The 14,698-nt window shown below is 40.4% G+C and overlaps 1 protein-coding gene across 9 annotated transcripts in view; it reads left to right on the top strand.

Moving 5' to 3' along the window:
* kiaa1217 (KIAA1217 ortholog) overlaps positions 1–14,698 on the top strand; it is a 119,404-nt gene that overhangs the window by 27,149 nt on the left and 77,557 nt on the right. The gene's annotated exons all lie outside the window — the stretch shown is intronic.

Here is a 14,698-nt window from a genome sequence, read left to right as displayed (position 1 = left end):
GATCCGTTCGCAGTAGAAACTAGAAATTACAAATTGATTTCAGCTTGCAAACAGTGCAGTCATTGCTACTGTCATGGTCCAAGTTGTGTTGTCTGCATCCTTATAGACTGTTTAACGCTTTTGGTTTTTGACTTTTATCTGCTGTCTCTTCCCTGTCTCGTGACAACGGATGGGTACAAGCATTTGCTCTTCGTAGGCCTTGAAATCAGACTGAAAAAAATGATATATTTTCACTGACGATACCATGTCCCCACAGCCAATAAGCAGATCAAACAGGAATCAGAGCATCCACTTTGAATCGTATGTCCATGAGTTTTAAGGATTTTTGAATGCCAGACTCCTCCCAATGAGAGCAGGATTTAAAAAAGAGTTTTTGCTGGACACCATGTTGCATTAGTGGTGTTCAATGTTTCTTCTCTTGTGCCTTGTGTAGCCTTAACTCTGCTGTGCTGATGTATTGGTCTCACCGAAACAAATGGGAAAGGTTTGTCTTTGGACACTGAGTAATGATCTGTCTGAGCTGGGAGAAACAACTGTTTATGGGATCTTTTTTCACTATCGCACTGTGTTGTTCAACTCTGTTGGGTGCACGTTTTTCTTTGAAAAAAATGAGGCAAGAAGGTTGAGCAAAGTATCGTTCCCCTTCTCACTAGATCCACAGCTCTGCAGGGCAGCGACTTTCATGTCTCATCAGGACACAGTCACCTCACACTCTCAAAGGCAACTTGACCAAGATTGCACGAGGGTGAAATTTGTGTCCTCTGTGCATACAAGCTGTTACTATCTTTAACAGTCTTTTTTTTCTTATCTTTTAAAATGCGAACTGACAATCACTCTCGAATCACTCTCGACTGCTCAGCCTGTAGTCAGAGGCAGCAGTTGAGGAGTGTGAGGGGGTTTTAAGTGTGGGGGGTGACGTCGATGTAGGCAACAGGGGTGAGTCAAGTAAAAGAGTGACAGAAGGAGGTCAGGAATGTAAGCAGGGCATGCTGGGAAATCAACAGGTCTGGAGCTGTTTCTGTGTGTGAATCCCTCCCTGCAGTAAAGACAGGTTATAAGGGGGGCAGTTTGTACTGGAAACCAGATGCTCTTTGTGGTGTTATAATAAATGGCCTTTCTACACAGTGGATTCCTTTTTTAAGTGTTAAGGTCAGTTTCTACTCAGTTAATTTGCTTCCAATACAAGTAACTAAGCTACTTTTAAAAAAAAAGAAGAGATAGGAGCAGGAAATTAGACCTAAAATCTAAACTGAACACACCATACACCTTCAGCTGAAGGACGTAGAAAGCATTATTCTACTTTTTAAAGTAATTCTTCTTTTATCTTCTTGCGCAGTTCTGCTTTTTTCCCATCTCACTCATTATTTTTCTTTTGCTCACTGTCTTGTGTTTCTTTGTCTCAACAACACCCTCTTCACTTTTGTTTCTCCACGAGTTTTTCTCCTCTTCATTCCTTTTTCTCCTGTCTAGCTTTGACAGCATTTGAATCGGTTATTGAAAGATGCCACCATCACCACCCACCCACCCCCACACACACACGTATAAACTCACAAAAGACCATGAAAAAGAATAGCTTAACTGTGTGTATTCTCTATATTTCACCCATGTCCCACTGTGCATTTTCAAAAAGCTTTTTTTTTTTAAGGCTGAGAGAACTCTACATTTCTGGACAGTAACTTTGAAGTTCTACACTGAAAAGCCAGTGCATCAGCACTTCAGTCTCTCTAGAAACTGGCTATACAGTGGAGTGATTCCTCTACCCTTTGATACATCACGCTTTATTTTTACAGGACATGGAACTGCAGTTCACTACATAGAGTCATGTGCTGCCCAAGAATCAATTTTAAGTAGGGCAGCACTATTAAATACCCTTTCATTGCAATCTAATGGGCAGCTCCTCGTGTTCCCTAGTCATTCATAGTCTCTATACAAGCCAGGCTGGTTAATGCAGGGGGTTCTGACTGCGGCAGGTCTCGATCTCCCAAGCTAATTGCAGTTATAGGGCATGACGGTAGCTAAAGCACAGACCCAGAGGGTCAAACAGAAGTGATGCACATAGTGCTGCCAAATAGTAAGTCCGTATGACAGGTGACATTTCCGCCGTGTGAAAGCTTCAGAGCTGACTGCTGCTCACCAAAGGGCCCAATTTCATCCTTAAAGTGGCAGCTTCCACCAAAAAGCAAAATCCGTTTGACATTTTCTGTCCAGGGAGGGTGTAATACAAGTGTCAAGCATACATTAAAGTCCAGCTTTCCCTTGATGGTGCAAAACACTGCAGCAAACCACTATCAAACATTTTGTCAAACGCTTTTTTTCTTTAGGTGTCGCTCATCTTATATGTGCATTTATAGATTGGATTTACTTCTTATCGAATATGCCAAGTTCAGAAAAAAGGAAGCTGACACCCAGGTTTTAAACCTGAATGTGATTGTGAAACCTCCGTCTTTTGAGAAGGCTTTGAAAAAGATTTAGAGCCTGGCTGTTAGGATTTGCAGCAACAAGAGCATTAGTGAGGTCTGGCTCTGATGTTGGATGATAAGGCTTAGCTCGCAAAAAATTCTTCTCAAGGATGTAGGGTGGGATGGAGGTCAGGGGTCTGTTTAGTTCAGTCGAGTCTTCTGCCATTCAAAACTAGAAAAGAATAATCAGACCAGGATTAATTAGACCAAGCTGTACTTTGGAGGTGATCTTCAGTTACAGTAAACAACGGTCACTGTGGTGAACAATCCATCCGTTTTCTTCCATCTGCTCATGATCACAGTGTGAGTTGGATCCTATCCCAGATGTTGTAGGGTGAAAGGGGGGTGACACCCTGGGCAAGTCACCAGTCTATCTCAGGGCTTTAGACACAACCAACCATTCATGCTCACATTCACACCTACAACCAATTCTAAAACATGAAAAATAGCAAAAAAAAGTGAGAATTCAACAAGATAACTTCCGCTATAACATCAGTTACACACCAGTCGCTGTTATCAACCATTATTACTTACTGAGTGTACCAAACCAAGTAAGATTGTATTACCTTAACTGATGAAGGTATATTTTTATAGTCCAACTTTTCAAGGCGAGATTACTGTTATTTATCCTCTAAAAGTGTAGTCCATTCATCTTCATGCTTTTATTTTCTGGAATTAAAGAGTTAACCATAAACATCAACCCGAACTATTGTGCAAAGCTAGCTGGGAAGTTGATAAAACTTCATGGAAAGGTTAAAGTCTGGAAAGACTTTGGCTGATAATGACTTAACCTTTCTCTAACTCACATCAGTCGTTGCTATCTTCAAACCTCACAGACGCTTTTCTGTATTTCTTCTGAAACTTGAAAGTTTTGCTGCTTGTGAATAAGCATTTAAATCCTTTGATCCTTTGACCGATCGGGCAAGGATTTGTTCTCAAGATGCATTTGAGATAAAAGTCACTGCTCAGATTCTGGATGACCTCACCGTCTGGTGATTGAGAAAGTGTGTCAATAAAAGGTCGTAAATTATGTCTGCATTTGCTTAGCTAGTCCAGACATGGGCTGCACTCGGGTTTTGTTGAGTTTTTCTGCCTCGCGTGGTTTTGAAATGTGTTACCACATCAGTATGTGAAGAGTTGCTTCAGCTTGTTTTCAAGTGTCAGAGGTTATTAAGACTGCTTCCTGTTGACAACAGTGTTAGTAGCATATGGACGTGATTCACTGGGTTCCATGTTTCTGCATGTAATTCTGCTCACCCTTCAGTATATTTCACAGCTTTGCACAATCATTAATTGTTAATACTCTTGAGTAATAGGGACAGTTTGTATCTATGACTGGCTGTCTCACTTCCTTGTAGGAGAAACTGTTTTGTGTGATGGGAATGCGTTTCTGAATTGGGATGCGATCATCCATTTCTTTGAAACTGAACCCAAAAGTGGGGATTACAGTAATTGCAGTCTCTCGTGACTCTTAAAGCCACCAGTTGTCCCAGACTTTTTCTTCTTTGACAACCATCAGACACACAAAAGTTATTAAGAATACAAAATGCTCCCACCACCACAACAACTGGCCCAGTAAAACAGATATGTCATTTGAATTCAGGAATCAGTTTAAGTGACTTTTTATATAAAAGTTTTCATTCTTGAGGATCTGTGAGCTGCGTTTCATTCTGCCAAAAGAGGTTTGAGTTCCATTTACCTTTTTCACCATCCACATTTTTGTGATTTACTTGACAAATTGATGTCAGTAAGCAGGGGGTTGATTTTAAGCAACCCCACCTCCCACCCCCAGCACTCCCACCTTGAATCAAGCAATCGCAATTTTTCATTGCTGGGATTTATATGATGAGTTGCTGTTCGCATTCATTTGCATACGACTGAGGAAAATATGTTTAATCTTTTACGCCGTATGAAAAAGAAATGCACCGCGCTATCTCAGTAGTATTCGAGAAAAGACCACACAGTGAGAGCAGTAGCAGCATACCAGCAGAAAATTTAAATACTGACCATAAATGTCAACATAATTTAATGGAGGCAGCATTTTTTGCTAAGGTTGGAGCTTTTGTGCCTCTATTGACTGAAGTCAATTAGCAGAGACTAAAGTTTTGAAAGAACTTTTCCTCCAAATGCCGCAAGGGAGGAAGCGACAAAGCCTTGGTGTTTTCTCAGCTGTGGGAGACGGCTTAGCTTTGTCATTGGCTTGTCAATAAGTACCTAGTGACTGAAGAGGAGTCCAGTGAGTCAGTCTGGGAGTAGGTGAGTTAATGGTGTGTGTGGACCCGGGGTCTGTGTTCAGAAAAAGAAATGTGACTCATCCGTCAAGAAAAAAATGCAGACAATAATTGGGCCACTGAGCAAGAACAAATAGCTTTGGTTATGTGTTAACTCATGAGTGTGTACTGTTGAGTCTGGTGTGTGTTTTTCTTTTGGGGGTTTAGCTCGGGGCAGCGATGCTTCTTCCTGATTCCGGAGGCTGTGTGGTGTGGTTCTCATAGAGAGACAGCAGAGGGGACTGGGTTTTACTGCATGTCAGATTAAGGATAAAACAAAAGCCTTAATCTCTTTCGTGTCGGCCCTGACTTCAAGTTCCAGCATTTTCACTTGTTGATGTCAAACTGGTTATCAGCCCTACATGTCTTTTGCATATTTACTTTCCTCTGTGGCCTGTCATTTGGCTTGATTACACAGACAGTTTCTTCAAAGCTAATACTGGAAATGGGGCATAAAATTCCTTCAGAGTAGACATCTCACTATTAGATTTTTTTCAGTTTAATGCAATGCTTGTGTGTTCTTGCCCAAAGCGTAAATGTGGTTAATTCACTCAGCTAAAGGGATGTAAGCGGATGCAAGGGCTCCCTCAGGGTTTTCTATCAAAGAGTTGACAGAGAAATCAATATGTCTCCACCTCCCCCTCTTACAGCTTTTTGCCCCTCAGGCAAATGTGTATGTGCGCATAAGTGTATTTGTGTGGTTTTCAGCATGTCTGGGTGAGCATGAGTGAGTGTGCACAAAAATCGCTGTATGCCAAAACTGCAAAATGTTCTCATACTTTCGTCTCTGTAGCTCCTGCTGTGTTTATTTCCTTGATGGTTCAGGGGAACTGGATTTTCATGAATATGTTTCATTAATCGTTCGAGTTATTTAAATAAATGTTATGTCCATGTGCTGTACAGATAAGAAGCAAAGCTGTTTTTGATTTGTGTTGAAGGTATGTTTGAAAGAAACTGTTCAATACTTTTTGGAAATATCTTTATTACCTTTCTTACTGGGACTGTTGTTGTGTCCATTCTCATGTCCATGTGGTGTTGAAGAACAGTGAGAATAATGGTCCTAAGTACAGACAGCTTTGCAGATTATCGTCTACATGCTGTAGGTATTTTCTGCCACCAGGGGGCAGGTTCATAAACAACCAGTCTGTGGGCTACTTTTGCTTTATCTGCTGTTAGTGTTTCATCCAGCTGCAGAGAAGAGCAAACTTGTACTGAAGGAGCTGAAACAAGTGTTAAAACAGTGAAAACTGTCTCCTGGAGCCACGACTGGCTTCACTAAGCCTGGTTTTGCTGGAGATTTTTTCCTGTTAAAAGTTTTTCCTTCCCACTGTCGCCAAATGCTTGCATGTAGGGGGTCGTCTGATTGTTGTTTTTCTTTGTATTATTGTACGGTCACGCGTGTCCCTTTGTGGCCACATCCGCTATCACGCCTTTCCCTGTTCCGGCTCACTTTTAAACCAGTAATCGCTCGACTAATGCACAGCGTCATCTACGCTGAGCTACATGCTGTTGATCTTTTGAAGGACTGCGCACAAGTATGTTTGCAAATAGATTGCATAAGGCTCTTTTTAAGTGCTTCATAGGCAAATGCATACACAAACAGACACAACCATTGCACCATAAATCTGCCATGAGCACTAATCTTGTGGACTGAAAAATTACTCAACATGCAAGTGCTGGAAACTGCAGTGTCCCAAACAGCCACTTCAGCCCTATAAATATGTCTCCAGAGATTCCAAAATGACAAAACCTACAGCAGGAATAAATATGCAACATCTGACACACACAAAAAAACCCCTCACTGTACACTAGCTGATTTTTGTTCCTTTTGTTCCTCCTTAGTTATGCATGATTAAAAGAATGGCCTCTTTGAGAAGAGTGCTTGCATAGTAACTTCACCCCTTAGCTGTCTGCTACACATCACGGATGCTATTGTTAGCTGATGATGTAATACTTAACCCTGTCATTGAAATATCGTCACTTCTAGCCGGAGAAAGATGTAAGTGGCTACAATGCTAATGTCAAATGCCATCTTTCATATACAGTCCAATGTGGAGACCAATGGAAAATAAGTCTACTAACATGTCACATAGTAAGCTCACATACAACTTAATTTGGCCAATGGATATGCTACACAGTCAATAAAAAAAACAAACCAAAAAAACCAGTAAGGAAATATATAGACAAGCTTTTGCTGTGAAAACTCAAAAATGAGTTTTGTGTTGTAACCATTTACTGTGACCTTATAGTGATGACAAGACTGTGAAGGTCAAGTCAAGGCACATTTGGAGTGAAGTGGAATGAACACTTGATTCAAGAGGAAACCCCCCTCCCCCAAAAAGCTCTCTTTAGCATTGAGAAATATCACCAATCTACAAATCACCAAAACCCTTTAAAGCTCAGCAATGAACCTGGTGTTTTTTTTTTTTTTTTACAAAAACTAAAATATAAAACATATAAAGCAATGTTTTATTTACGAATAGATTAAACAAGACAAATTTATTGTCCACCAGTCTTTGTCCACCAGTCTATGTATCACTTTCATGTTGATTTGGCATCATTTCCTCATTTATTCTGGGCAAATAAAGTGCACACTCATCCATTTTCCTAACTGCTTGTCCAGTTCACGGTTGTCGGGATGGGAGCTGAAGCCTGTCCCAGCTGTGAGTGTGTGTTGTACCCTGCAGCAAAAGGCAGGGTAGAACTTAGACAGGTCACCAGTCCATTGTAGGGTTAACACAGAAAGTCTGTCAGGCACAGGCTGTGTATCAGGAAGGAGTTGGACCCAAAATGCAAACCTCAGGAAATGAGAAATAAACTCAAAAGCAACATTAATGCAGAGCTCTCATTTAACACAAAATAAAGCAGGTCAGGATGAAGTAGTTAATCATTAAGACTCTTTCAAGAAAACTCACACTTCGAGGAAGGACACAAGACATGAGAGAGAACACAACAAAGGACAAAGAAAGACTGAGACAAAATATACACAGGATAATGATTGAATGGAAAACAGGTGGGAACACAGTTCGGGGATAAATAAGGTAATGACTCTGGAGGAAGTTAACCAAGACACACGATACAGAGAAGAACAGGCAACGAAATAAACAGGACGAGAGTCACAACTGGAAAGGGAGACAAAAAAGACCAATCCAGACAGAAAAACATAAAGGACGCAGGAATAAACAGGGATACAAGGAATAAAGTATAAACTAACACCAAGAACAAGTATACATCTACCACCAGCTACCAGATTGTGTGTACCATAGGATCCAATGTGGCTGCTAGATTAGAGCATGATGTTGCTTTCAAGCCCCTTTTAAGTTTCAGTGTTTCGTTTGTGCTTCTTCTGCCTTAAACAATGTAGAAATTTGTCGTTCTACCGGGGAATCAATTTTCCTTCCCTGAAATGTCGCTCTCGTAGACACTGACAGTGCTGTCATTATGTTACACTGAGGCAGACATGAAAGTGAAACTGAAGCTGAATTTCTGGGTTAAGCCCTGCTGACCTTTAGCTGACACTACTCTGGTTAAATGCTCCTCATGCAAATCATTTATCAGAAACAGAATAAAAAAAAACAATCAGTCACTGTTCTGAAAGTGTGTCCAGACATTTGAGTGAAACCCCAAAGTTTCTCTAGCTGCCAAGTTTGTTTCATTTGGCCTATTTGTGCACTCTGTGTGGTCTGCGTTTGACAAAGCAGGATTTCTAAGCCCACTTACCAAATCAGAAACTTCCAAGATGCTCAGTAGACAGACAGCCCTGTGAGATCCTCCATCAGGTCATACATTGAAGGTCTTTTCTTGAAAGTACATTTTTTGGTTGGTTGTCAGTTAGGGCTCTATTTATTCTTGAGTTCAGAGAGCGCATTTGATTTTTTTAGTTGACCCTTGATCTTTGTGAAGGGGAATGTATACTTCGTGTTAACAGAATTCCATTTCCCCGCTGGAATAAAAGCCTCCTTTTGCTCAGTAAATGGCAGTTACAAAATCAAAAACTGAAGCATCATCCATGTCTGAAGCACCACAGTCATTTCGGATTTTCCCTTTTGACTTTACCCTGTCGTCGTCTGTGCCCCTTTACTGCAACAGCAGCTTTTAGTACCTCAGAAGTGCACTCTTCTGTTCCAGTTTCCTGCACTAAAAGTGACAGAGGACTGTGAAGATATCATATTTGGTGCGACAGTCACAGAGCTCAGCAAATAAACAAGATAAAAGGAAACCTTGATTTCTTAAAGAACTGTTCAACTTTGTTCATTTGTGATCCAGATAGTTATCCACGTATGATAATTTATAAATTATCAGATGTAGATCATTTATACATTTCTTCACTTTTCGTTTATTTATGTCAAAGAAGTGAAATGCTGCCAAACCATCGAGCACACAGCCAGCATCCTGTCTTTTAATATCACCATTCAGCCAGCTAGTTGTATTATATCCTGGCTGGCTGGCTCTTTTTTAAATGTCTTTATGCAATTACATGCAGAAAATAAAGATGGAAAATGAGTTCCAAGATGCCTGATTGGGAGCGTGTGGTTCCAACAGGAAGGCGCTGGCTCGTAAAAATTATTGATGCTGTACACCATGTGATACGAGGGCTGAGCAAGATGAGGCAGCATTAAATCCCACTGATGTATAGGCCTCGTCTTCTCTCTTTATCACTCCCTTTCTCTCGCTCTCTTGTTCCGGTGAGAGCAGAAGACAGATGAAGAGGAGAAATTAAAAAAGTTGGAGGCGGGGGGAAAAAAGCGGATATAGCTGGTTTGAACTTTGCTTTTGTATTTTGCAGGTTTTCTCTATATTTTCTTGGCAGCACACATGACGTTTCTTAGTCACAGCACAGCTGTAAGCCCGGAGACAGTTCATACGGGTACATGTAACAACGTGTATTTAATAAAGCTCGCTGTGAGGTGCGATATGAAAAAGTTTGTTTACGCAGAGTTGTAGTTACCTGCGTGGTTGATATGGAGGTTTCCCCTTTTGGTGGGGGACATTATGGGTACTCTACCGGATTCATTGCATGGATGATAAATAATGGTTAGAGTAGCGAATGAGTAAACAGCTCTTTCAGCAATAGCTTGCTTTGGGTTTGCAAGTTGAGACACATGAAGTGTTTTCTGTGAAGCTAACTGTTGCTCAGAGTGAAAAAATCCCCCTTTTTCAGAGTCTCTCTATGAATGTGAAACTGATAAGTCAGGCAATCCCCACTGCTTGAGATTTATTTCAACCCCCATCAGTGTTTTCTCGCTACTAAAATCCCACCTCAGTTTATTTGCAAAAGCCAACTGTTTCAGTTTCTCCGTAAACCCTGCAGCATGTGTGTGGTTTTACTTTTAGGGGTGAAATGCCAGGAGTCAAGTGAGAGGGGCTTTCCCCCCCCCTAGTCGTTAAATGTTTATGAGTTGTGCTGCTTCATGCTTTTGATAATCAAATAGTTAATCAAAAACTTGGAGTATAGAGTGTAGATATAGAGTTGACCTTGGCTCATCACAGCACCACTGAGGGTTTAAAGCCAGAGTAATCATGCATTATAAATGAGGTGAAACAGTAGAGAATTATGTTTGTTTCTCACACTGTTCCCATTCACCAAAGCACTAAAGTACAGTAGCTGCTTGTAGTTAGAGTTAGTTTTTGTTTGCATAATTTAATAATTTGACATTTCTACCTAAAGTTTGAACCACCAAGGGGCAGTGTTTTACCAGAAAGTTTTGATGTAGCTGTCCAGTAAACAAGAAGTACATCCAATGTTTGATTCGAGATTGTGGTGGTACATTAGCAGTGAGTGGTTTTCTGCTTCTTGTGTCAGCCATGTTCACGGGGCGCTTTATGAATGCTTGGATTGGCTCCAGTCATGTGACCCTAAATTGGATGAATGGTTAAGTAAAAACTGAAAAGATGGATGGATGGATGGATGGATAGATGGTCCGGTACACCCTGGTTAACCGTTTTGTAGATGGTTTTGAAATGCTCACTGTGTTGTTGCTGCAAGCTGAACACTGAGCGTATAAGCATGAGGGATTTTTAACAAAATAACGCTACTGTTAAGCTAACATATAACCTGCAAGTACAATTATTAAACATTCAAAAAAGCACCAAAAAGTAATAAAGAAGCTAAAAATAACTTAATCAAATATAAAGGAAACTACAGTTACTTAAAGCCATTTTCACCATTGAACTAATATTTGTTTAATTATTTACAGAGAGCTAAAGCCTGGATTAAACTCTGTTATGGACACGGACAGGGAGAGTAATCATTCCTGTTATACTTCTTTGAAGTCCACTTGCAATGTGCCGCCTGGGCACAGGCGTAGTTGGTGCATAGTAATTAAAATTAAATGTAAATTAGTCAACATGCAGGCAGACACTTACCCTCACATTTCGACATCCGTGGGACCCTAGTGGACTTATAATCCCTGCTTTATTCATCCATTGTTGTTATTGAATGCAGTTAAGTGGGAATTGGACCTCTCTCGTCTTCCTCTTCATTCTGGAAATGGGACAACCCACTGTCTCTCTCACCCACTGTGTTTGCACAAGAGGTGGCAAGAGTAGCTTTCTGTTGAGGTTTTCCAGTCATGCTAACCACACGCTAACTTCTCCACCAATGTGGACGTGTGACAGTCATGATGACAGTTTGTGTGAGTGTAGCCTTATTCCATATTCCATATACTGGAAACAGAGACTGTTAAATCTTTTGAAAAGTGTTGGCATAACTTTTACTTTGGAGGCAAAAGTGCTTGGTGTCACACATTTTCAGGTTTTCACAATTGTTTGGTTAGCGGTTGGTGAGCATTTGCAGACAAGTTAGCCTTTCCCATGAAAACAACAGTTGATCACGACATCCTATTAGCAACCAAAGCAATCCTAAAGAGGGTTTTAGTGCAACACCCTCATTGTCATCTCGCAACCGCTTTGAGTTATTTGCCAGCCAGTTGAGAAGCGATCAATATTCTTTCACAACCAACAAGCGGACAACTCTTGAGCAATTTGTGCATAACGTCGTGTCAGAAACCTCTGCCTATTAATTTATACTACAAAATTAACTTCATAATGAGGGTATAGAGCTACATTAATCATTTTCTCAGTTTTTAAGCTATTATTACAAGACAGACATTAGTTAAAATAGTTTTTATTGAAGTCAAGAAGATAAGAGAAGCATCCTCCAACAATGTAATGAAGCATGGCAGTGACTCGCTATACCATCTATTACACAAAGCTTCAGTAAGAACCCATTTTAACTGCAGTTGACATCTCTTCGACACAATACATAGAGGTGTGAGACATACTTGTGGATTGCTTTTAGCTATTATTTTAAACATATTCCTTACCTATCCAGTAGCTTTAAAGGCAACAGCACCGATGAGAGAATACTGTCTAAAACGACCACTGGACTCAGACAGGCACTAGCTCCGTATGTGCAGCCTAACTGTGCGTTAACCAAAAATAATTGAGCCAATTTTCAAATGTACCACTTTTCCTGCAAAACAGATGTGATCTAACTGCCATCTCCTCAGCAGGGTCTCAATCAACCACATTTAACACATTGGCTGTACATGTTCTTTCTGCTCTGAAGCCATTAAGATGGCGCTAACCCATGAACCCTGAATTATAAACTGGTTTTCGGTTAATATAAGAAAATGAAAAGAATAGATTCATAACACAGACTACTGCTTCTATCATTTTGTCCTGAATTATGTGTCTGACATGTCATTTTACTTGACTTTTGTTTCCTCTAACACAGCAGCTAAGTGTATTTTTACATCCAGCTTTCTTTGGTCTTTTGATATTAATATTAAATGTAGAAGTAGCATGTCTGTTCTTCACACGACACGAGGAATATGTAGAAAATGATCATATTATATTTGTTTCTGCTAAAAGAGAAGAGATTTATGCCTCATGCATTGAATTTTAAATTGAACTTTTTTTTGGCTAGAAATAAAACAGACTTCCTGGTCAAAAATGGCACACGCCATCTTTTCCTTTTGATTCAGGTTTCCTATCACGTCACATAATTACATTTTACAGCACTTGAATCTTTGACTTAGGTGAAAGTGTCTTCTTCTTCACGTACTCCTGCTGCTCAGTAGCTCCTGGCATGTACAGTAGTGCCCTCAGCTGTACAGCTAATAGGATTTCAAGTTGAATTTGATTTATTTTTTCCCACACTAGAGTTTCACTTCTCCCATGCTTTTTTGTCAAAGTGCACGATGTGACATTTATTCATTTTATCCCTGCTAGCACAGCTTGTTCAATTACAGTGTGACTAAAAACTTCACTTCTCGCCAAGTTTCTTTCCCCCTAAATATGAAACGCTGAGATGGGTTTGACAGCAGCCCTGTGCCTCTGAGCATCTTTGGTACATTCTTACAGTATTAAACACTAGAAACATTGAATAAGGGATCAAGTGCGCTCCTCCCCCACCCACATTTAAATCTGGGGATTTTTACAAAAAGGGAATAATACAGTTTGGCTGTGTGATGAAGCCATTGGTGAGGCAAGCGTGGTTTTCAGCTAGGCAGCTAAAGCTATCATGAGACTGACGCAGCATTTCAGCCTGAGCTTGCAGGCAGAGGATGAGGGGATTTCTGCTGAATGGGTGCTAACAGCTGGAGGTTTAATATTTCACAGAAAACTGGGAAGAATTCTGAGACAGTCGATTTCTCCACATTATTTCACATTTTATTTTTATCTAAACTCCGAACTAAGACATTCCAGTTCAGGAATCTAATCAAAAAAAGGTTAATGTGTTGTCAGGGGTTTAAGAAGTGGAAACAAATTAAACATTCAATGATTCAGTGCAAACTTTTCATTATTTTCATTCTGCACAAGTCAATTGTTCATAGCCATTATTTGTTGAAGCTGCTTCCTGACAACGATTGTCTCCTAGAATTACGCCTAGCCGAGTGGCCATTTGTCTTGATCCGTCCTGACCAACAGCTTTGCAAGCCGCCCAGCAGAAAAATGTAGATGGCTTTGATAGGCATCAGAAACCCTTATCTCACATCCCCTGTTATATAAGATTTGATTTCTTATGACCAGAGAGACTGGACGAAAAAGACAATGTAAGGCAGGACAAACAGGAGCCATCGTGCTGTTATACAACTGGCAGTGAAACAAGGACAGGATTCAGATGTGACTGTTTTGGAAATGGAGTGTGTTTTTGCATGCAAAGAAAGTTTTGGAGTACTCTGGTGTGATGTCGTCTCTTTTTACCCGCCTTTGAACAACAACAGTTTCAAGACAAACAAATCCACAGGTGTATAGTGTCAGGAAAGATGGTTTGTGTCATGTTCCTGGATGGTGATGTACACACAGTGTGTGTGTGCGTCTAGCCCTGTTGCATTAAACCATCCTCTTCTGTGTTTGACTGCTCCCAGTTGTACATCACAAGCAAGTGGTGGTAAAGTTAGAGTAAAAGTGAAGTCAGCATACCAAAAGCGGTTTGGTTTCCACTTTGTGCGTTTGCACGTGCACAGGTTTATCATGTATCTTCACACTGTGACCATACGGAGCTGCAAAACTGCCACAGTTGAGATGAGAAAGCAATAATTCTTTTGTTTTCTCTGCGCTGTCGTTTTATCTTCTCGGAGGCAGAATATTAATTCTTAGTGCTGCATCATAACACGTTTGTTTGCTGTTTTGTGATCCCATAAAATCCTTTGACAGGCAGACGGGGAGCGTTCTCATAAATGGGAAGTCAACAAGGGTATGCAAAGTTGCTGATTGAGGCCCACAGTTCACAGTGAGACAGCCAGCAGTTAATGTGATGCGTAACCAGCAATCATCAATTATTCATCGTTGAAACATTTTCCAGAGTACCAGGAAAGAGTGCTTTTATGGATAGGCAAATTACTTATATCTTTAGGGCTGCTTTATCTCTAAATTACTTGGAGACATGCTTTGCATATTAAATATTTTGCTGCAACGATGCAGCTAGCTTTAAAGCCCTTGCTTATAGGGAATACTTATTTG

The sequence above is a fragment of the Perissodus microlepis genome, chromosome 9 (genome assembly GCF_051167445.1).
Source record: "Perissodus microlepis isolate ML-2025 ecotype Zambia chromosome 9, ASM5116744v1, whole genome shotgun sequence".
Taxonomy (NCBI): domain Eukaryota; kingdom Metazoa; phylum Chordata; class Actinopteri; order Cichliformes; family Cichlidae; genus Perissodus; species Perissodus microlepis.
This window is presented reverse-complemented; position numbering and strand designations above follow the sequence as displayed.